The 25,497-nt window shown below is 39.4% G+C and overlaps 1 protein-coding gene across 2 annotated transcripts in view; it reads right to left on the reverse strand.

Moving 5' to 3' along the window:
• Positions 1 to 8,790, reverse strand: part of LOC103025970 (retinoic acid-induced protein 1) — an 84,538-nt gene extending 75,748 nt beyond the window's left edge. Inside the window, exon 1 of one of the 2 annotated variants that reach the window (XM_049467987.1) lies at positions 8,434 to 8,790. The gene's annotated coding sequence lies outside the window, so the exon portion shown is untranslated. The remainder of the gene's footprint in view (positions 1 to 8,433) is intronic. The other variant, XM_022673318.2, reaches the window with a different exon arrangement.
• Between the last annotated feature and the right edge of the window lie 16,707 nt (positions 8,791 to 25,497).

Raw genomic sequence — 25,497 nt, forward strand, 5'->3', positions numbered from 1 at the left:
GTCAAAACACCATTTAAAACATAATTTAATTTCTTATTTTAATCATCATTAGTGTATTCTTACTCTCTCTCTGTAGTTTTAGGGTTAAAAACAAACAGTAATAACTTTGGTTTTGTCTCAAAATCCGCGAACTTGAGCTCCAGATTGAGATTGAGATTTGCAATCTAATTTAAATATAATTTGTTTTGCATTTTACTGGACAAACTGGGCATCCAGTGGAAAAACCTGTTTGCTTCTGGTTCTTTATGTTGCACTGGAAGCTTAAGGAAGGCAGTCTGAGATGCTTGTTCTGGGGGAGGGGCAGGCCTACAAAATACGTAGGCAAGTCTGACTGGATATTTTTGTCTTCAAATGTATAAAAAGGAAGGTAATGGAACCACAGCATTCATTTTTATATTAGGTCATAGATTTATTGCTTCAGAAGCTGGATACTTGTGCAGAGTATAGGTTAGTACATGGAGAAAATATACGATGTGTCTTTGTCTATTCAAGAAACCCTTTTATATAACTTTACAACTCTTTTTAGCTTGACCTTATTTGGCTTTAGCTGTAGACTACCTTTACCACTTTTTGCAACATTTGGAATTCTCCAATCATTTTCTCCTCGATTTACACAGCTAATTACCAAACCCACTCATTAGGACTCCCCCTATCATTAGTAATCCCACAACACCAGGAGGGTGAAAATATGCCCCCTCCGATACCTGTGAAGTCAGCCAATTTTTGACTGCTGGTGATGCTTTTGGAGTAAAGCGCGGGATCGCAAAAGGATGAGCGATGATAGTGTTAGCTTTCCCATTTTCCCGAAATTCCTTTCAGAGATATGCAAGACAAATTTGATTCGCCAACAGGCTCTGCAGGAAATGCCACAGTGTGTCCAAATACTAAAATATCATGTAGATCTCAGCTCTACACCACAAAAACGCTAGACTGGTTGTTTTCTTCCCTCCGCTCCCTCTTCTCTATGTGTCCCACAGCAGGGCTGAGTGGTGCAGGGGGAGCAGCATCTGGACAGAAATCATCCCTCCCTCCCTCCCTCTCTCTCTCCATCCTCTCTCCCGCTTCGCTCTGCCCCGTCCTGACCTTATGGATCTGTTTGGAGCTGCGCTGAAGCAGATTCGCGCTCAGGAGAGAGCCGTCTCTCTCTCTCTTTCTATCCTGTCATCTTTTATTATTGGTCTCCATCCATTCCTCTCACCTTGCCTTCTGCTAATCTCACCTCGCTTTCTTCTTGTTCTAGAACGCCCTCCAAACCACCCCCCACTCTCTCGCCCTCGCCCCCGTTCTCTATCTCTGCCCCACGCTGACCCTCGGCTCAGCGGCAGTGGGCCAGGGTTTCAGGCTGTTGCATCAGCCCTCATCCCCACCACTGCTGCGGACACGTGAAATACGGCCTGACAGTAGCACCGTCTCTAAGCGGTGGGAGAGAGCGCTCTGGGGGTTTGAGCGGGTGGGTGGTCTGCCGTAGTGCGATTGAGGGTCCATTAAAACGTAGGCTTATTATTCAGTGATTAATCTAAAGTCTTATTATCCACTAACTGCCATGAATTATTCAGGAACCACTTTGACACGGCCAGGGATGGAACGATACACTCATCATTAGATTTCATCAACACAAGCAAAACTCAGCGTTCGATTCAGTTTACATAACGATTCGATATCTGCCCAATATTTTGCCTGATAGCTGAGAACAGAAAAATTATAAAAAAATCTATGTATGCTTCAGCAGATCTCTAGTGAAAATGTTTTCATAAGTCATAAGCTATTGTCTGGTAAAAGGACTCATTTCTAGAGATAAGGAAATGACTACAAGCGACTTGTCTTAGAGTCGTCTCGACAAACCCAACGCAAAATCTACAAGTATGTAAAATGTCTCTAACGTCTAATGAGAACTAGGTTTCAATAGCAAATTTCATTGACAACTTTCATTACTTGTGTAACTTGTGTCCAAATTTCACATACAAGCTGTGTTCCAATGTGAAGAACCCTGAAATTGCAGCCTACAGTTGAAGTGATTTTTATTGACACAACTGATGTATCCTTCCCAGCTGCAACTTACCCACAGCAATCTCAACCTAACCTTAACCTAACACCTCAATTTTCACCTAAACCTAAGCTTAACCTACACCATAGTATTCACCTAAACATTCTAAACGATCTTAACCTAACCTAAGCAGAATTTGCCACCAACAGCTTAAATCCATGTACTACGTTTACATTACATTTAAGGTATATAGCAGACACCCTTATCCAAAGCGACTTACAACAGAGCTTCATTGTTTACTTCAAAATATTTTGTAGAGTTTGTAGAGACTAGTATAAAGAAAGCAAAGCTTGAAATTGTTTACAACCCTAGGAGAAACTTTTTTAAAGATTAGTTTAAGAACTCTTTGAAAAGATGAGCCTTCAGTCAGCGTTTGACGACCACGAGTGATTCTGCTGTTCTGACACCCAGTGGAAGTTCGTTCCACCACCTTGGTCTTGAGTGACGGTGGGTTGAGCCGAGCCGAGCCAAGCCGTGCCTGGCTTTGCCCATTGCCATCAAGTAGGAAGGAGCTGGTCCATTTTTGGCTTTGTAGGCCAGTGTCAGGCAGCAACAGGAAGCCAGTGAAGGAAACACAGTGGAGGGAACAAGTACTATTACTGACCATGTGCATTCCTTTTCAGGCTACAGTTCAAGTGAGGTCTGAAAGTGGGTGCTAGATAGATAGGACAATGAATTTCCAATATCTAACTATCCACAGTTTCATGTGTATAGCAGAAATACATCATAGAAGGGATTACCTGGCAGGGTCGACAGCACAGCATTGGTCTAGCTAGAACTGTGCATGTGAACAGACAAGCGACTCAATAATGCAATAATGTCAACATGGACCAGAATCTCAAAGCAACATTTCCAATATCGTGTAGAGTCTATGCCATAAAAAGTGACTGAAGCTGTTATTGTGATAAAGGAGCTAAACTAGGCCCAATAGTGTTACAGAAGTTACAGCGGCAAATATACACTTACACCAAAAGTCATAGGACAGGAACTCATCATTGCGGCAGTCCCTTGTCTTTTTGTACAGACAGTTCTATCTAGAGGCCGCTGGTCATGATCATTAGCGCCCACTGCGACTGCTGCCCACTCTGGGTGGTAATGTCATCTGTGGTGTATTCCTGGACCACACATGAATCTGTGAAACTGTTGGTCAGGGAATCGTTAATGCCTGAACAATTTTAAATTAAAAGGTCCCATTCAACTTACACCCACTTTTATACCTCTCTAAAGAAATCTAAAAAAATGTATATTAACAACTCACTCACAAGATAACACCTCACAAATTATACCGGTGGGGTATCACTTGAGGATCAATCTTTCTTTACATACTGCTATCTAAGATGAGATAAGATATACTTTATTGTCCTCAAAGGGGACATTTTACTTTGACTTCGCATAGATACATCATGCTGCAATGATAAATAAATAAATAAATAAATAAATAAATAAAACTCACTCACAAGATAACACCTCACAAATTACACAGGTGAGGTAACACTTAATGGTTAACTTTCTTTACATCTTTACATACTGCTATCTAAGACAAGACATACTTTATTGTCCCTGAAGGAATTTTTTTCCTTGAACTTCACATAGATACATCCGACTGCAACGTTAAATAAATAAATAAATCTTACTCACAAGATAACACCTCACAAATTAAACAGGTAAGGGTAACACTTAATGATTAACGTTCTTTACATATTGCTGTCTATAAGATAAGATAATTTTTTTTTTTTTTTACTTTATTGTCCCCAAAGGAGAAATTTTACTTGGGCTTCACACAGATACATCCTGCTGCAAACGTTAAATAAATAAATAAATTACTCAAACTCATTCACAAGATAACACCTCACAAATTATACAGGTGAGGTAACACTTGATGATAAACCTCTATACATACTCCTATCTAAGATAAGATAAGATTTATTTTTACTTTATTGTCCCAAAAGGAGATATTTTCCTTGGACTTTACATAGATATATCTTGCTGCAACATTAAATAAATAAATAAATAAAAAAAACCTCACTCAATAACAAGATAACACCTCACAAATTAAACAGGTGATGTAACACTTGATGATTAATGTTCTTTACATACTGCTATCTATAAGATAAAATATATATATATATATTTTTTTATTGTCCCCAAAGGAGACTTTTTCCTTGGACTTCACATAGATATATCCTGCTGCAACGTTAAATAAATAAATAAATAAATATATAAATAAATTACTCAAACTCACTCACAAGATAACACCTCACAAATGATACAGGTGAGGTAACACTTGATGATCAACTTCTTTACATACTTCTATCTCAGATAAGATATGATAAGATATACTTTATTGTCCTTAAAAAGGAAATTTGCCTTGGACTTTACATAGATACATCCTGCTGCAACGTTAATAAATAAATACAAAAATAAATAAATCAAACTCAGAAGATAACACCTCACAAAGTATACAGGTGAGGTAACTTTTTTTTTTTACATATTGCTATCTAGGATAAGATAAGATTTCTTTTTTTTAACCCCCAAAAGAAAATGATCCTTCGATTCTGCTGCAATATTAAAAATACATAAATAAATAAATAAATCTCATTACTTTTCTTTTGCATGCCAGTAAATACCGTATATACGAAATGCATAGAAGCGTAGAGGTGGTATTAATCTTTATTTATTATTTTTATCTCTTTAATTGTTGATATATCCAGTGTGCTGTTGCTGATGCTGGGGGGATCAATCTCTCCACTGGCTCTCTAATTCACTCATGCATTGATTCAGTCTCTCTCTTTATTTTTCTTCCTCCCTCCCTCCTTCCCTCCCACTCCTCCGCCTCCTTCTGCCTCACACCTCTCTGTTCTTCCACCTCTGTATCGCTCTCGCTTTCTATATTATATCCCTGCATAAACACACACACACATACAAACACACACATGCTACCCCCCCCCCCCCCTCCAAATGCATCCTTGCAGAGTGGGAGCCTGTCCAAAGCATCAATTTCACTCAGCTGTGACACTGCAGTCTCAGTGCAGTGTTGAATAGGTTAGGGCTGTCTTTGCAGTGTGCCCCCCCCAATCTCTCCCCACCTCCATCAAGGGCACAGTACACACTCATAGACACATATACTGTACGTATACCTATACGACATAAATATCAATGTGTATCAATGTAGCCCTGATTGTAGCTCTTAGCCCAGAGCTAAAATATAGTCCGGTTCACATTCTGCCTCTTTCAGCTAATGACCAGCGGTCATCGGGGGATGGACTCACGGCACCAAATATAGCTGACCGTAATGAAAGAGGACAAGGAACGAGAGTACTGGCTTTTTTTTTTTTTTTGCAACTGATAAACAGCCCATAACCAGACTAAACCCAGAAACACCTTTAGGGAGAAAAAAAAAAAATGTTGCCTCTTTTGCTGTTGACAGGAGATAAGGTGCTGATCATTTGCGGCCATAGCTGATCCAGGATTTAAAGCCTAGAGTTGCAGGATGTGCATTAAGAAATTATTTGATTGTGAGAATACGAAGTACAGTTCCCTCCTAAATATGACACGATGTGCACGATAAGCATGGCTTATGCAAATAGTCCATGCAATACGATGATAAAGGAGAAGCTGATCTAGGAGGAGCATCCTCAGATACCAACCTTCCTTGGTAGTCCAGAGTAAACAAGACAGAAGCATCTTCAAGAATACAAAAAAATGCTTACATTTCAACTGATGTTATTTGAAAGAACGATTGACCTTAAATGAAAAAAAAGAATGCTGAACATGTGCATGATGTGCATGTATGTAAATAGTCCATGCGATATGATGATAAAGGAGAAGATGAGCTAGAAGATGTCCTCAGATACCAACCTTCCGAGTCCAGAGTAAACAAGGCAGAAGCATCTTCAAGAATACAAAAAAAAAGCTTACATTTTAACTGATGTTAGGTAAAAGGTCGATGGACCTCAAATAAAAAAAAAGAATGCTGACGTCGGATCAGTCTTAAAATAAAATAAAATAAAAGCAGGTGCACGGTATTTGTTAAAATGGTAACGAATGAACTAAAAACACTGTCCTGCAGAAAATGTAATCTTTTTTGTTCCTAATATGACTATATCATACATGACATATGCAAATACTGTAGATCAAGCAGTGCGCTAAAGGAAAAGCTGATCTCACATCAGCCGTACAGACTGCATAGACATTTAATCAAGTGCATAGTGTTTGAAGCATCATCATGGATTAAAAAACAATGAATAAACATTATGGCGCATGACATATGTTTATATATGTACATATATGTTAAGAGATTAAGCAATACAACATAAGAGAAGCTAATCTCAGACCAGCCTTAGAGCCTGAGAATCCTTTGATTAGATCCTTAGATCCTTAATAGTAACCAATACAGTATAATTCCTTTTGCAGCTACTATGGCATCATGATGCACAGCATATGCAAATAAATCAAGCAATATCATCGAGAAGCAACTGATCTCAGACCAGCCTTCAAGCCTGAGCAATCTCACATGTAACACCTACAGCCTAAGTAAACAGGACAGAAGCATCTTCACATACAGAAGTAAATGCTTCCATTACTATGAATAGCTCAGTAAGATGCTGAGGTAAATAAGGAACCAAAAAAGGAAAGCTGACCTTGGATCAGCCTGCAAGCCTCAGCATCCTGAAATGAGAGTGAAAGAGAGAGTGCCAGCCTTCAAGGTAAACAAGGAAAAGGACACAACATCACATCGAGAAGTAGGTTCTCTAGTTACTACGCAGTTGGACAGTAAGGTAAAAGAGAATCCCCCCAAAAAGGTGCTGATCTCAGACCAGCCTTATAGGCTTCTGAAAAGAAATCATGTCCATCAAGGCATGATATCATAGCGGTGGATTTAAGATCAGAAATAACATACTCATTTGCCATTCTTTAGACGGACTCCTATTAAAGGACACTGATCTCATATTAGCCTTATAGGCTACTGACATGAAATCTAGGCTAAACATTGCCTTGTTGCTCAGAAGTCCAATTTGCAGCTAATATGGCAGCATGGTGCATGGAGTATGTGAATAGAACATGCATTATGCAAAGAAAAAGCTGATCTTGGGTCAGTCAGACCCAGTCAGGCTAGTGACATAAAAACAGCTGCAAGGTGTTTGTTACCAAACATAGTTAGTCATCAGGTGCATGGTGCATGGTGTATGGCGTAAGTAAATAAACCATGCAATATAAGAAAGAGGCAGCTGATCTTAGACCAGCCTTACAATCTGAACATCCTCACATGTGAAAACCACAGCCTTTGGAGTAAACAGGACAGAAGCATCTTCACGTAGAGAAGCGAATGTTATGAGGTCAGTTGGATGGTGAGGTAAAAACGGACCCTAAAAAAAGGATGCTCTATTGGATCAGCCATACATGTAGTTAGTTACCATATGGTATGTGGCAACAACACTGATCTCAGACCAGCCCTAAAGGCTGTTGACATGAAACTACGTAAGTGATATTTGGCAAACATGTTACAAAAGGTTAACTAAAAAAATTGTTTCACTACTTAAATAAGGTATCATGATGCATTGCTGGCGTATGTAAATGGACCAAGCAATATAATAAAGGAGCTGATCTCAGAACAGCCTTCTAGCCTGAACCCCCTCACAGGGTAAACAGGACAGAAGCATCTGAACTGCTCCCATTACTACTGATATGAGGTCAGTTAGATGGTGAGGTAAAAAAAAGAACCCCCCAAATATGGTTCGAGCCTGAGCATCCTTATATGGAAAACCTACAGCCTTGGGGGTAAACAGGATGGATGCATCTTCATACAGAGGAAAAAAATGCTCTGTTTCCACATCACTACTGACAGGAGGTCAGTTAGATGGTGAGGATAGTGTATAGGGACCCCAAAAAAAGAGAAGCTGATCTCAGACCAGCCTTCTGGGCGAATGGCAAAATAAGATACTAAAAAGATTACCTAAAAACGTGGGACACTGTTAAAGAAGGTAAATGAGGACCTCAAATAAGGGATCAAGCCTGAGCATCCTCAGATGCAAATCTTGAACCTGAGTAAATATATACCATATATGCCAGTATATGCAATAATATTTTTGACATGGGTCCAGGACTTATAAGCATCATCAGTCTCTACTAAAAAGAAGCCGATCCTGAATCAGTAATCAAGCCTGAGCATCCTCAACAGTGTGCGCACATTGCCATGTTATCCAACACGCCCCCCTGATCACCGCTCGGACTAAAACGTGCTCCTGGAGACTCACACTGTCTGAATCCCCCTCTTCTTCCAGTTTTCCCCCTGCATCCCTCAATCCCTGCATTCCCCACGTTCATGTCCATCCACCCTGCCACGAAGCACCTGGCTGCAAGCCCAAAAGGAAGAAGCAGACCTGCCTTACCTGCTCGTAAGCGTTGTGCCCAAATCCTGGTCCTGCAGCCTCCTGCAAAGGCGAAAAAACGGCAGCAGCTATTCCCTGTCAAACGGCAGCCTCCTCTTGCTGTCTGTCTCTCACACACACTCTCTCTCTCGCTCGCTTACTCTTTCTGTGTGCGTCTCTCACTCTCACTCTCTCTCTTTCTCCTTCTCTCTATCTATCCTGCTTTCCTCCTTGCTGTCGCTGCCATGTTCACTGCGGGGCGGGGGGTGGAAAGGAGCGAGAGGTTGTGTGTCGGATGGGGCTGGGGGGTACTGTTGTGGGTAGGGATGGAGGAAGGGAGGGGGGTGAGAGGAGAGGCGAGAGCAGAGGAGAGGTGGGGAAGCAGAGGGAGTGAAGGAGAGTGAGGGAGTGCGAGAGAGCGAAAGAGAGCGAGAGAGGGGAAGGGAGGGGAGCGGAGCTCAGGGGGATAAGAAAGCAATTAGAAGGCAGCCCTCTTTACTTCCAGACGGAATGTATAATGGAATTAGCTTAAGGGGGGCTGCCTTGACCTGGGGCTGCCTCATCTCAGTGCTGCCTTGCAGGTAGTCCGCAACGCATCCAGCGTCCAGGCTTTTCATGTGCATGTGTTGTAAATTGTGGACAGATGATGATGAAGAGGGGAGAGAAAGAAGGTGTAAAAGAGAGAAGAAGAGAGAGAAGTAGAAAGAAAGAATGAGAGAGAAGGGGGCTTCCTCGGCTCAGTGCTGCCTTGCAGGCAGTCCGCAACGCATCCAGCGTCCAAACTTGTGCATGTGTATGTGTTGTAAATGAAGACAGGCAATGATGAAGGGAGTAGTGAGGGAGAGGAGGAGAGAGAGAGAGAGAGAAGGCTGCCTCTGCTCAGAGCTGCCTTGGAGGCAGTCCAGTCCCCAGGCTTTTTATGTGTATGTGTCATTGAATGTGGATAGACGGTGATGAAGGGGGGGGTCAAGACGGTGTGAGAGAGAAGAAGAGAGAGAAGAAGAGAGAAAGAGAAGTGGGCTGCCTCGGCTCAGTGCTGCCTTGGAGGCAGTCCACAACACATCCAGTGTCCAGGCTTGTGCATGTGTACATGTCATTGAATGCAGACAGGCAATGATAAAGGGAGAAAGAGAGAGAGAGAGAGAGAAGAAGGCTGCCTCTAAATAGGGCTTTATTGGCTCAGTGCTGCCTCGAAGGCAGTCCACAACGCATCCAGCGTTCAGGCTTTTCATGTGTATGTATTGTTAATTGCGGACAGACGGTGATGAAGGGGTGAAAGAAAGAAGGGGTGAAAGAGGAGAGAGAGGTAGAGAAAGAAAGAAAAGGGGCTGCCTTGGCTCAGTGCTGCCTCGAAGGCAGTCCACAATGCATCCAGCGTTCAGGCTTTTCATGTGTACGTGTCGTTGAATGTGGATAGACGGTGATGAAGGGGGGGAATAAGAAGGTGTGAGAGAGAAGAAGAGAGAGAAGAAGAGAGAAAGAGAAGGGGGCTTCCTCGGCTCAGTGCTGCCTTGGAGGCAGTCCACAACACATCCAGAGTCCAGGCTTTTCATGTGTACGTGTCATTGAATGCAGACAAGCAGTGATGAAGGGGTTAGTGTGAGAGAGTGAGCAAGAGAGAGAGAGAGAGACAGATTGGGAGAAAGAGAGAGGGAGGGAGTGAGAAAGAGAGAGAGAACAAGAGAGTGTGTGGCTCTGTGATAGTGAAGGGGAGCATGGGGAGTCAGTCCAGATAGTGGGGGTACTGTCAGCTGAATAGAGAAAGGGATGGGGAAAGAGAGAGAGGGAGGTAGGGAGGGAAGGTGAAGGAGAGAGGAAGAGAGGGAGGCGTGAGACAGAAAATGAGAGAGAAAGAGAGAGACAGTAAGGGGAAGGAGGGGGGATGAGGGATGTCTGCTTCAAAGGCTCAAAGTCTCGCAGGTTAGAGCCTCCCTCTTTCATCAGGGAGGATGTCAGCAAAGCAGAAGCTATATGTTTCTGTGTATCTGTGTATGTACAGTGTGTGTGTATATAAAAAATGTGTGTGTGGTGTTGATCTCAGCAGCATTTGTGGGTGTGGGACTAGAGAGTTCAGTGATTTAAGGACCGAGAAAAAATAAAGAAGATGGGATGCAATTGGAGAGATTGCCAGCAACGTCTGACTGCGAGAATGCAAGATGAGTGCACTCGCAAGATAGAGGGAGTGTGAGTGTGTGTGTGTGTGTGTGCATGCACGTGTGTGCGAATGCATGTGTGTGTCCCTGATTGTGTCATGAATGAAAATGAGGAGGCGGAGGCAGAAACCTTCAATCCTTGGCAACCCTGTCTAGCTCCCTCAGTCCAAGTCTTCGCATTCGCTGCTGCCGCTACTGCCAGTGGATCCAGTATGCATGCATGCTTCTGAATCCATCCAAATGCTTATTTTCCTATAGACTCATCGTCAAAGAAATGCAGCCCTGGAAAATATTAAAAGACCACTTCAGTTTCTGAAGCAATATTTGGAGGAATAACCTTGGTTTTTAATCACAGTTAAGAACATGCATCTTGGCATGTTCGCCTCCACCAGTCTTACACACTGCTTTTGGATAACTTAATGCCACTTCTGGTGCAAAAATTCAAGATTTCCAATTTGGTAAAATCAAAGAAACTCATAATTTTTAAATGGTCTCTTATTTTATTCCTGAGCTGTAGTTGCAAAAATAGTTGTACCCTAAAGGAAGGGTCGGATTGCAATGCTATGCAGAAGGAAGATAAAGGTTACCAGGAACAATGAATGATAACAAATTCAGACTAATATGGGCAACGCTTTGTCATATTTGCTCAGCTACACATAACACAACATGCCAGACATCTCAGCATGGACTTTGTTTGGTTTGTAATGGTGTCCTGAAATAATCCATTCTATACAGATTAATCATTCATGCAGTTCCTTTAGATAGGGGTAAAGCTGTAGTGGTTAAATGTTGGTAGTGCTTTCTGGCAGCACTGCTCACCCATCAACCCCCAACACTAGAGTCCCACCCACTAAATCAGTTGAAGAAACAGAATTTTGGTCCTTCTGGTTAAGAAACCTCAGACAGTACACAGCAGGATTACCCAGCAGACTTCCTCTGACTGTGGGATCTATACCTACTGTCCCTGGCAAGTCAATAGATAAGGGAGATGTAAGCAAGCTCCAAATAATGAGTGTTATGCTTCTATGACAGTTATCACAGTTTGTTTTTTGCCATTTAGCACAAGCTTACACCAACGTGTGGTAAATGTCTACTGGTTGCCAATAAAGATGTTAACTTACTTGTTAAATAATCAAACACTTTGGTCTCCAGTGCAAGACAGTGAGGTTTAGTTGACCATCCACAAAAAAAGGGGGACGGAAATGTTTACATTTCCACGCATTGAACCTTCGCAAACCATTGGACTCTCCTCATTCATCACCATTAGTTGAGCACTGTCTGGCTGACAGCATTTTTGTTTTTTTCACATTTGGACGGTGCCTCTGTCACAAAAACTGAGCAGCAGAGTAATTCAGAATCTAGGTGACTGGTTTGAGCTTTCACCACCTCCAAACGCTGACCTTGACAGAGAGAACGGACCGCTCTGCTGTCAGGGTAGGTCTAGTGAATGGAGTAGGTGTGTGTGTATATATGCACAGGCAGCTGTGAAAGTGTATACGTACACACTGAGGTGAAGGTAAAGGTCAGACAAATCTGGGCAGCAGATATCAAGCTGAAAACACTGTCCAAAGTTCATTTGGGTAGGCTTTGTACAGGAATGGTCTTACTGGCACAGTGCAATGGCACTATGTAGTTAAAAGTTGATTCTAGTGGACTGCAGATTTTGGTCTGCAGGTTCTGATATGGGGGTGGGGTCATTGAAAAGTAACAACCTTTATACAGGAACTAAAATGTCTAATGTACTGTTTAACGATGGTGTACTGCAAATAAATACTGTGTGAAAACTCTTATTATTAACACTGCAACATTTTTACTGACATTAACTTACTAATCAACAATCTATGACTAGGGTTAGGGTTAGAATTAGTAATGTGACTATTCATAGAATGACCTTTGATCATTCTATGATCTTACCTACTCACCATTCCACTGTCCAGAGATCACCACCCTCTACGAACAATTGAGGCAGACTCCACCCAAACTCACCTGGCTCTCATCTGCTAATCCATGGCTCTATATACAGCTCTGGAAAAAAAATAAGAGCTCACTTCAGTTTCTGAATCAGTTTCTCTAATTTTGCTATTTATAGGTATATGTGTGAGTAAAATGAACATTTTATTCTATATTTTATTCTATAAACTACAGACACCATTTCTCTCAAATTCCAAATAAAAATATTGTCATTTAGAGCATTTATTTGCAGAAAATGAGAAATGGCTTAAATAACAAAAAAGATGCAGAGCTTTCAGACCTCAAATAATGCAAAGAAATATTTATGTTCATGTTCAAGTTTTAAGAGTTCAGAATTCAATATTTGGTGGAATAACCCTGGTTTTTAATCACAGTTTTCATGCATCTTGGCATGTTCTCCTCCACCAGTCTTACACACTGCTTTTGGATAATATTATGAGACTCCTGGTGCAAAGATTCAAGCAGGTCAGCTTGGTTTGATGGCTTGTGATCATCCATCTTCCTCTTGATTACGTGCCAGAGGTTTTCATGCTTGGTAAAATGAAAGAAACTCTGAAACAAAGAAATTTTAAAAGGTCTCTTAATTTTTTTTTCCAGAGCTGTATATCAGGCCATGTTGTGTCATTATTGAGCGTTGTTTTCCCTGTGTTTTGTATTTTTGACTCTTTGTCTGTTTTTTTTTTTTTTTTTATCTGAATTTGCCTTGTGATTTTAATATTAGACATTCTCTGCTTTTGCATCCCACTACCTAGTCCGAGAAATACAGCTCTCACTAACACAATGCATGAGAAAATATCTAAAATTCTTAGCATCCAGTGGCTCATGATTATCACTGACTAATATGAGCAAACATCATCTGTTTTTAGTAAGAAAGTCACAGTGCATTCTAATGCACATTTAGCTTATGTAGCTAGTAAGCTACGATGTTCACTATAGAAAAAAATAATCTAAATTTATGATTTAGACAGAAGAATGGCAGACATTTGTTCTTCAATTTGATCATTTTTAGTCATATATTTATTAAATACAGGTAATAGACTATCAAAAAGTTTGATTCGTCAAGCTCAGGTATCAAAGCAGTTTTTTTTTATTAGATTATGCAATATATTGGGTAACTTACAGTAACAGGGTTGCAAATCTAGGCTAAGTTGTGGTTTACCCTAGAAACAGATGCTAACTGTAAAATTTAGCTATGTATACAAGATCAAGGACAAACATGGTTATATAAGTATATAAAGAAAAATTTGACTCTACTCATTATTAGTCTTACAATATGAGTAACAGGGTTGCGTTCACTGAGTGACACACACAACTTGGACAAACATATTTGGAAAAAAACCTTGAAAATTGTTAGAGCACTTACTCTTGGTCTTGCCATGTGGGCAGAAAATGTCCTTGTGATGTAACTTCCTTTGTGGCAGTAGACAAATATTTTTAACTCTTTCTCTGCCAGGTAAAATTCCTTATGGTAACAGGGTTGTGCGCATGTTGTGGGACACAACTTAATAGCATAAATACTGTAACATGCAAAACAATGTAGACCAAAGAAGTTGTTTTCATAAGTAAAGGAGATGCATATCAACAATATACAGGAGGAAGTCATTTATTTAGAGCTTATTTTAATTGTTAAATTTGCCAAAGGAGTTGGTCACCCAATGTGAGGGACAAGAGAAAACGGCCATTTTTTGAGGTGGTCCAAAGGTATTTGGTATTTTGAATAATATCTAATGAGCTTATTTTTCCACCAAATTTTACAGTTTTTCTTATAACAAGTACATTTTTCACAAAAAAATAGTAATTTAGATATTTTGGATACGTACATTTGAAATTTAAGTGGTTGGACAGGAAATGTAACAAAATCCTGGAATGTCCCAGGGGCTATTTTGTTACCATAAAGCAAAAAACTAAAAGCAAATATTACCCTTTTTACACTCCTAACGTAAAATTACAAATAGCATGTTGTGCACCTAGGTTAGCTAGCCACTATTTAAAAGCTTTAATATACAATTACAAATTTAGATACACAATAAATAAGCTACATTATTTGGCACCTTAGTTAACATTTTTAGCTTCCTAGCTTTGAAGCAGTCAGCTTTACCTCTTTACAGCGTTTTACACAGAAACATCACTGCAGTGGTGCGGTGGGATTGTGTAGGTGGTCCTATGAACGCTTGTGAAGTGTGTGGTGCGTGTGTGAAGTGTGTGTGTGTGAGTGCTCAGGATGCAGTATAGCAGTGAGCGCGAGTGCAGCGGTTATTATAAACGGCTCCCCCATGTTGCTGTTGTTTTTCTCTCGCGCAGCTCGCTGATGGTTACCCGGATGAAGGGAGACGGGTGGGTAATGAGCAGCTCGAGCTTGCGGGGGTTTTACGCAAAAAAAGGGGTGAGCCAGGGTCACGCGCTCTGACTGGCATACGCGATCAGCGAAGAGGAAAGGTACGGTGTGTGTGTGTGTGTGTGTGTGAGGGATGGGGGGATGCTGGCTGTTGCCTGGAGACGCGGGCTGGAGGATGGTGGTCAGCGGCTGTGGAGGAGATGAAATGCTCATAAAGCAGCGGAAAGGTTAGAGACGCGGACCTGCATGAAAATGAAAAGACAGGAAAGAAAGAAAATGCTGCCTATTTTTTATGGAGTATTTCTGGAGCTCAGAAAGCAGCTGGTTTCATCCTCATCCATCACTATAAACAAACAAGCATGAAAAAAAAAATAATAATCCATTTATTTTCTGTGAATGAGTTAAAAGATTTTGGTATCAGTAATCATGTGCTTCTGTAAGCCATTTGGATAGCTCAGGCTTCGTCTGACTGAGGGATCTATACCTACTGTCCCTGGCAAGTCAATAAATAAAGGTGATGTAAGCACTTACAAATAATGTGTTTTGTGCTTCAATCTATGCAGTTATCACATTCCGTGTTTTGCCAATTATCACAAGCTAACACTAACATGTGGTAAACATCCACTAGTTGCCAATAAAGATGTTAACACAATAATTTAAAAAAAATGTTTTGGTTGAAAAAATGACATTACACATTTGGGGACTTTATTCAGAAAAAAAAAACATATTGTTTTGGCTTTACTGGTGTATGAAAAGGTTATCATATATGAAATAATTTAACTGTATAATAAAAAATAATAATAATTTGCATTATATCTACTAGATGTACGCTATTGTTAACATATAAAGTGTGAGAAAAGTCTTTTCAAAGCAACTTACTGAATAAAATATGAGGTTTACCAAGATTCCAAACAAAGGTAGTGCAATTTTCTTATATTGTGTTCAGATCATTATTGTTATATTTGCATTAAAAGTAAGAATCAGAGTTAAACTGAGCATGTGCAGAGTAGTTGGCCTTGCCCAGCTATAGGGTTTAACTACAAATTTGTATTTTTTTATTAATTCAGTCCAGACCTTTTAACAAGAAGCTTAAATGTTAAAGGGTCTCCACCCTCAGCTCAAAAAAAAAAAAAAAAAAGGCTAAAAAATAGAACGGGTAGTTTTGGAGGGGCACTGGGTGATGTATGGGTTTAGAGGTGCCTCTGATAGCGGTGAGACGCACATGGTTGGACGTCAGCAGGGATGAGCGGTCATTATTGATTGACTTGATCTGCATATTGTGATGTGTCTGCGTACCAAAGTACACAAACACATCATCCGCACCTATAGCACAGTTAAATCTGTGTGGGTGCTGCAGAGGCAGAAATTACAGCAATAAAAGGTAAGGAAATGTTTATAAAAAATTAAGCAGTACTGGCTATTAATGGAAACAAATGTGGTTTAGTATTTAGTGGCTCTTTAAATGCTAGTTGAGGTCATTTGTTTAATATAGTTACAGTGTGATTTATTTTTTTTATTCCGTTTAAAGAGGAAAAAAATACTTAAAATAAAAAAAACAGTGATTTGTTTTTAAATTAAATATGAGGTGAAAATGCTTGAAGACCAGTTCCAGCACTAGCAAAACCAGCTTGTGAAAATTATACAGCTCATTTATTTGGAAGCCAGAAACTGTATACCACCAATCAACAGCTCTAAACAGCAGCTGTGGGTCATTCAGAGGTACAGCTTTGTGTTTACGTGGGCACGCTGTAATAACACAGTCACTGCGCCATCTAGTGGTGATGAAGGTGAACTGCAGGTGGACTGCAGCAGGGCTGTATATTAGATGTGGTGACTCACGTTAGGGACCGTGAGCAGCAGCGAACAGCGAGCTTCTAGCGCCCCCTTGTGGAACCAACTCTGTATAGCTATATGGAATATGTTAAATATGTTAAATATGGAGGGGTTTGCTTCTTTAAGTCATATCTGTTGTCATGAAAAAAAAGACATTATTTGTGATTAATAAACTAGATTACACATAGCATGCCTTACAGCACATTTTTATTAATTAAAATGTATAAAATAAAAATGTTTCTTTCAACACATTTTCATTAATTGCTTAAAATGTGTAACTTTTAGTTTCTAATCAAAAAGCCTGTGACTGTTTTAACTGAGTTTATCCTTTCTCATATTATTTTAATTGTTATTGTTGTTACTTTTTATTCATTTATTTGTATTAATTGATGTATTTTTTATTTTGATTCTTATCACCATAGTTCGTTAATATTCATTTTACCATTTCTTATAATTTACTTTTTCAATTATTATTTATTCTTTATTTTAAATTTGATATATTCTTTACCTTTTATGTGTTAAAATGATGAGTTTCTTTGATTTTACCAAATTAAAAATATAATCAAGAGGAAGATGAATGATCACAAGCCACCAAACCAAGATGAACTGCTTGAATTTTTGCACCAGGAGTGAAGGCATAAAGTTGTCCAAAAGCAGTGTGTAAAACTGGTGGAGGAGAACATGCCAAGATGCATAAAATTGTTTACAATTTCTGAACATTGATTTCTGAAAATGAAACTTTATTAATATAAACTAGTTTTCTTTGAATTATTTTATGTCTGAAATTATTAATCTATATTAAATGTATTTATTTGAAGTGTACATTTATTTAATTTATTATTATTCCTATTTTTAATTTCTTATCAAATGTTTTTAATTTCATTTATGCTGTAAATACTCGGCTGCATTGTAAATGAGGGTCACCCTCAACGTACTCCCGAGTTAAAATAAAGGTTGATTGATTGATTTACAAATGAACGTGAGATTAAGTAAATATCAAAGTAAAATAGCTAAATAATATTTAATATGCTGTTGGTGTATTCTTAATATTTTAAACAAAAAAAAAACAAAAACAAGACAGAGGGATCTTTAAATATCTCACTGCAGTTAGAGTTAACCAGAACATTGGTACAGAAATATATATATATTTTTTTATTACTAAATAGATATATTCTATAGGAAAAAGATATTCAATTACACAAAATACTGAAACGCAGACTTCAGAATTTTATATAAAATGTAGGCCTGTCACAATAACAAAATTTTCAGGACGATATATTGTCCCAGAAATTATTGCGATAAACGGTAATATTGTCATTTTCAAGCGCCGCTATAGAAAAAGCTTTTTTCCTGCTTCTGGGCAAAGAAGCTTTAAGACAATTTGCCACACTAATAATATACTAGTATAATACTATTACACCAGTTTTCAATTAAACTAACTTTATATTATTAAGAGCAGACATTGGGCTTCCAATATAAAATATTTTAATATCCTAAATATCTAAAACAAATAGTACAACAAGTACAACCACCCTGGGACTCTGTGGGTTCTGAGAAAACTGCACAAAAAAAAAAATAAATTAAACAGACCCTTATACAAAAAATGTATGTAACAACAAATAGATTAAAGTAACATTTACATTAATAATGTTTTTTTTTTTAACTCTGGACACAAAGGCAGATTCTCTTTTCTGATCATATATGTATATGCTGTAAAACACACATAACATTAGCTCAAAAACACACATTCCATATGATCAAAGACACAGATGGTTCAGCCAGAGCTCTTGCTATAAATGTATTTTTTAATGTAACTGTCAGACAAATTCCGAGCAAAAAACACCAGCATGTTCAGCGTGTGGGGCTGGAGGCAGGATCTCTAGGGGAACAATTCATATTTAGTATTCAGCTGGATGAATTGGGCTGGATGGTTGTGTATTAAATAAGATCTCAGGTTAGTTGTATTGCCAGCTTTTGTTTCTACTGTTGTGAAACCTTGTAAACATACCGACTGATTCGCGTTGATGGTTCTCCTCGCTCAGTTGGCTTAAAGCCAAAATACTCCCACACCGGAGCCGTGAAATATGGCTTTAAAACACAGCCCATCCCGGACTGAACTTCTCTGAACGTTCTTTAAAGCTGTTTAGTTTTGTAGCGGCACCGTCACTGCTCACTCTCACTGCTACACACAACTACTACTGACTGCAGCCTGCAGGAAGCCGCAGTTGGACGTCCAGCGCGTCCAGTCCCACCCACTTTGTCCACGTCACACTCGTCAGTCTCACGAGCTTGTAGTGTACACATCCGAATAAATCCGAATAAAAAAACAACCGCTAATTGCCCTGTACAATGTTTACTTCCGTTCAGGGGTGGTGCTAAGACATGACGCTGACAAAGTGGGCGGGACTGGACGGCATGACGCTGACAAATTGGGCGGAGCTGTACGCGCTGGCCGTCCAACTCCGCCTTCCTGCAGGCTGCAGTCAGTCAGCACCCTCTTGCTGCAGAAACTCTGCATGCACTCATTTCCTAACCGATAGATGTCGCTGTCTGACAGATTCGTCGAGATGCCGCGAGAGAGCAGCACAGCCCGAGTTGCTTTCTCATTGATCCCCCTCAGGGATCAATAAAGTATCTATCTATCTATCTATCTGTCTGTCTGTCTGTCTGTCTGTCTATCTAAACAAATCCAGGTGGAAACACGCGGCTGTTATCGACGTCGGCAAAAAAGATTGCGATTAAAAAAATTATCGTAGGATAAGTCGATAACATAGTTATCGCGACAGGCCTAATAAAATGCAAGTTAAATATAAAAAACCAGGACACAAAGACAGTCAATAATGTGTGCCCTGTAAGTTAGTTAGTTAAAGTTAATATTTTATTTACAAATCATTTCTAAATAGTAGGGGTGTGCCATATATATCGCCAACATTTTTCAATATTGTGAACGATATTATACCTTGAAATATGGTGCCATATCACCCACCCCTAATTATCACACCAGGGTACTCTTTTTAGCAAAAAAAAAGTAAATAAAAATAATCTGTTCTCATTTTACTTTAGTCCTGGATACATGGAGATATTTGGAGTGCATTATTAGTGTCATGACATTCTGAATCATTGACTTCTGTTACAAATCTGATAAATTTTTAATATCTATTGCATCAAAAGCCTGTGTTTAACATTTTTATTTTATATTTAATATTAATCTTTTTACTTCAGAAACCATCCTTAAACAGTAAAATATTATAAACATTATAAAAAGTGTCCTAAATCACATTAAATTAGTAAAAATATATTTTTTTTACTGTACCACAGTTTTCCTGTTTTCTGCAAAGAGTCTGTGAGTCATCCAATCAGTGTGAAGTGTGGGCAGGCCGTGTTTTTTTTCTCTTTTCTCCTAGACGGGATGCATTCAAGAGCATCATGGCTCCCATCATTTCACCTCTGACTACTCTACAGTAAACCCATGTCTGGTAAAAGTAAATCTCCATATATATTAATTTATTTTTGCGTCTTGGTATGTCATGTCTCAGCTGACTGTACACAAAACCCAACTGTTTATTACCCAGCCTATGAAATGTCAGCGTCGTGACTGAAGGTGTTTTCTCTCATAAATCCCATAAATCTGCTGTATCTTGGTCTGAAAGGTCAAAAGGTCAGTAAACACTGCATGGTTTATGCATAACGCTTAATAACTGCTGATGCATTCATTCTGTAACTACATATACATGACTTACAGCCTTAAAGTGCCATTTCCATTATCACGCCCCATCTCTAGGTGTCAATATTCACTAGCTCACATCCCCTTGGCTGTTAACATGTAAATATGCCTCATAAATAATATTAATCAAAAACTACAGCATCACGCCACCTGTTTCCCTCATGAATATGCATGGCCTGTTTATAGTGTTTATGCGTTAATTTATCATTGTCACAGCATGCTCTCCTCAAATCCGATATCCAAACAACACCGTTGAATTAAGCAGCCAATTTGGATTTCTAGCATATGTGTTGTTAATGTTTTGCATCGCCACCCACTCGCCTGCAAATTAACTTCAGACTCCTAAGTGAATTCAGATGCAGCAGGAAGAGAAGTGCAGCATTTGTCATCTGGAGAAAGCGGGGAATTTATGTCGCAAATCTTACATAATCATAATAAAATTTATAGTGTTTAAACTGGGGTGTTCTATAATTTTTTTTCCCCTTGTTATAGGTAATTGTGTTTTCAAGATTTCAACATTAACTCATGCAGCTGTTTGGTGTGAAAGGCTAGAGGGAGTTATGTTAACCCTTTGAACCCTAGATAGAGAACAAGATAGAGTTACCTACAGGGTTTGGACAATGACAATGAAACACCTGTCATTTTAGTGTGGGAGGTTTTATGGCTAACTTGGACCAGCCTGGTGGTCAACCTTCATTAATTGCACATTGCACCAGTAAGAGCAGAGTGTGAAGGTTCAATTAGCAGGGTAAGAGCATAGTTTTGCTCAAAATATTGCAATGCACACAACATTATGGGCGACATACCAGAGTTCAAAAGAGGACAAATTGTTGGTGCACGTCTTGCTGGCGCATCTGTGACCAAGACAGCAAGGCTTTGTGATGTATCAAGAGGCATGGTATCCAGGGTAATGTCAGCATATCACCAAGAAGGAGCAACCACATCCAACAGGAGTAACTGTGGATGCAAGAGGAAGCTGTCTGAAAGGGATGTTCGGGTGCTAAACCGGATTGTATGCAAAAAACATAAAACCACGGCTGCCCAAATCACGACAGAATTCAATGTGCACCTCAACTCTCCGTCCAGACAATAAATTATTGTGGTCTAAAACCAGGTGTTTCATTATTTCACTATTTTACACCATTAACAAGCTCAAAGTATCTCCACATTTTATTTATAGAATTCAGAATGTCTGCATTACAAACTTTAAAGTGCAAATATAGTTTATTAATAACCCTTTATAATACACACAGTACCTTCAGGTAATTCTTTGGGTGTCGCCGTCTTGAAATTAGGTCATGATAAGTCATTTTGCTTTGACTTTAAGTTAAGCTGTAAAGACATGGCCTGGTAAATGTATTCAGCTTGTCTTTATTTACTTTACGTATTTTGGATTTAAAGAATTTAAGGAGTTTGACAACTTGTTTAATACATTTAGTTCAAACAATATTTATATTTTCTTTAAAAAAAACTGCCAACACAAGAAAAGCACAAGAGTGATCACTAGTGTAACACTAGTTTAACACACAGCAACACAGAAAAGGGTAGCTTGCTCTTACAGCCTACAACACAAAGGCCTGGCAGCTACTCAACATCTAAACTATGAATTCACACCAAGGAGAAGGTAGCTGTAGGTGGATTTAGACAACTGATACACTGATGGTAATCTAGAGGGGAGAATATGGGTACCCAATATGCTAATAAATGATAACAGGAGCCAATGGGAAAGATGCATGAACCAACATTAACCAATTACACATGTGTATATAAGAGCAAAAAAGTAAATAAATGGCTCCTTGACACCATTATCAATCTCATAGTAGATCCACACTTCATTGGTAGAATTCTGAGGTGCTGATATTTAAAACGAGGCACTGAAAACTTTGAAACTGCACAGATAGTTCATTAAATACACTGTGTATTCACACAGTAACTTCAGGTAGATAGGTGAGCACAGATTAATAGGTATAGGGATAGAGAAACAGATTGCAAAATTAATTCTGATAAAATTCATGAATTGCAGATGAATTTCAGGTACTGTGTGTTAGGGGTGGGCGATATGGCTCTAAAATAATATCACAATATTTCAGGGTATTTTTGCGATAACGATATACTTGGCGATATAGGAAAATTAAAATAATTCATTAATTTCAGGAATATAGTATAATAGTATAACAGAATAATCATAATGTGGCAAAATAAATAATACAACATAAAATAATATAATGCGGCAAATAATATTGCAGAATATTTAGTGCATGCATATAAACTGCAAACTAAAACAATTATACAATAAATAAACCTAAAGCTTCACAGTAAATAGTAGACTACTTTTAAGACAGAACAGCTCTATTATCACAATATGGTTTTTTGAATATCCTGATATTTCTGTGTCACAATATATTGTATACGATATAATATTTCCCACCCCTACTGTGTGTATATCAAGTGATTTTTAATATGGTTAAACAGCTGGAATTCATGCATTTTCTACAGATATACGATCCTAAAGAATCAGATCCTGCTCTTCATATTCAAAAACTCAAATAGCTCCCACAGGTCTCTGCTTTGTGTACAGTGTGATTCTTGCCTGAGCCCATCCAGATGCACTGTTGCCTGGAGACTGGAGTAGATGACATTTCAGCTCTAACTATTGTAATGAAGAGTTAGATAAGACAGATCTTACTCACAGGAAAAAAGTTCTCTTTATAATCCAGCTGTGTTTTGCATTTTTAAAGATGCGCAGTGTGAAGCTTTTGGACAGATTAAGGAATTTTGAGAATTTAGAAGAGCAGGATGTAAAAATCATTCAGAAAATGATCCATAAGGTGCCGAGTGGTCCAGCGGTCTACAGTGCTGCCACTATGAGCAGGAGGTCGCAGGTTTAAATCCCCGCTCATGCAGCTTTGCCATCAAGCTGCCGGCGCTCAGAGGGAGCACAATTGGCGCAGCTCCATCCGGGTGGGTAGATGGCGCTCTCTCCCCACATCACTCCTAGGGTGATGTGCGCAGCACAGGGCGTCTGTGAGCTGCTGTATCAGAACCCAAGTTGCTGCGCTTTCCTCCAAGCACGCTGTGATGCTACTCGGCAATGCTGCATCAGCGGTGGCTGACTTCACATGTATCGGAGGAAGCATATGCTAGTCTTCGCCCTCCTGGTGTGTTGGGGCATCACTAGTGATAGGGGGGGTCCTGATGAGTGGGTTTGGTAATTGGCCATGTGAGTTGAGGAGAAAATGGGGAAAAAAAAAAGATCCACAATAAATCCACATTAAACACACTGTTGGCCTCTCTCATCCCAGATCAGAAATTATTCCTAAAGAGCCCATGGTGATTTATACAGCATGACTACGATCACATTACAAGCCACATTGCTTAAATACAATATTTTGCTCAGATCGTCTTTTTTGGCGACCGATCCTGACGGTTCACATTCACAATATAAGTGATCTGTATCTGTGTGTAATGTGAATGAATCTGACCCTGAAACGCCTCACATGATCACATTGATACGTGTATAAACGTCGCCTTCTTCACCAACAACAAAAAAACGTCATATTTGAGAGACGACTCATAGCTTTATAAAGATGAAATGGATGAGTTTATTAGCAGCTCATATGTGGAGCATCTTTTGCTGGAGTGGAGAAACAGTAAACAGCTGGTCTGAAGTACATGCTCAGGTCGAGGAGGTGAAAAAAGAACAGGTGGTTTGCTTTTGCTGTTTTTTTTTTTGCAGCTATAGCTGCACAGCTGCTCCAAGAGATGTGTTGTGGGTATGAGAGAGAAGTACGCAGCGCTAATGCTAATGTGTAAAAGCAAAAAAGACGCATGAATTCTGATTTGATTCCGATTTACATTCATGTCGCATTGTCCATGGATTTGGACAGTGTTGGGAGTAACGGCGTTAAAACTAACGGCGTTACTAATGCCGTTACTTTTTTTCAGTAACAGTAATCTAACTAATTACTATGACTGTAACTATAACGCCGTTACCATTTCCGACACCCCCTTACTGCACGTTACTTTAGCAGCTCTATGAACTTTTTTTTTATTTCGCTTTGCCCTGGTTAACCCCTCCTCTGTCCGGTGAACTTGAGCTTCTGGCCGCTGTGCCTGTGGTTTGGCGTGGTGAAGTGAGGCACAATTGTGACGATTTGCGTGCTCTAATCAATTCAGTGATTGCCGTGGACAACCCAAGTTCCGAATTAAGGACGTTAAGCTCTTTTTAGCTGCTCCGGTTTTTGTGGTGCTGCTGCTTTCTATTTTAGAGCTTAGATTCTCTGCCCGAACCCGACCTGACCTGAGGACCGACCCGAAATCAGGCTCCTATTTTTATTTTATATAAAGCTCTGGTGTGATAATCACAATGTTGCTAAGTAACCAATTATTATTGTTCACTAAAGCGAACGAAATAGCGAAAATTGAAAGTGAAAAACATTTGTGTTAACTGAATCTAATAAAAACGGTAATTAAAAGGAAAAACATAACTATCTCGAACTGTATTTTGTGTTTATAAAACTAACTAAAACGAACTGAAATTACCCTCATTTTTGTGTTTAATTTATTTATAAGCGCTGTTGTACAGCGGAGTTGTACAGCGGGAGTTGTTGTGCCGAGCGCGCGGCACTCGTGGTCCGTTAGTTCTTGTGTAAAGCGCTCGCGCTAGCAAGCCCACCCTAAAATGAACAGAAAAAATAAAAACAAAATTAAATTAAACTATAATAAAAATGAAAACTGTAATCACGTAGCTCTGGGCGCACGTGAACGCCTCCGCGTTTGACTTGCAGCATTGTGTGTAGCTGTTCTTAAAAATCATTTAAATTAAATAATAGTTCTATGCTTCTATGTTACAGTGTTAATTAACATAATTCTGATTATATTTCGCTCATTCAATCAGCCCGAAAACAGACAGTTTATGGTTTGGGTTGGCTCGGGCTGATAATGACAGTTTATGGTTCGGGCTTGGGCAGAATGTGCACGGGCTCCGGCTGGGTCGGGTCGGATTTTTTGGGCCGATCTAAGCTCTATTCTCTTTTGGTGAAGCTGTTATATTAATACCATTTTAACGG

The sequence above is a fragment of the Astyanax mexicanus genome, chromosome 19 (genome assembly GCF_023375975.1).
Source record: "Astyanax mexicanus isolate ESR-SI-001 chromosome 19, AstMex3_surface, whole genome shotgun sequence".
Taxonomy (NCBI): domain Eukaryota; kingdom Metazoa; phylum Chordata; class Actinopteri; order Characiformes; family Acestrorhamphidae; genus Astyanax; species Astyanax mexicanus.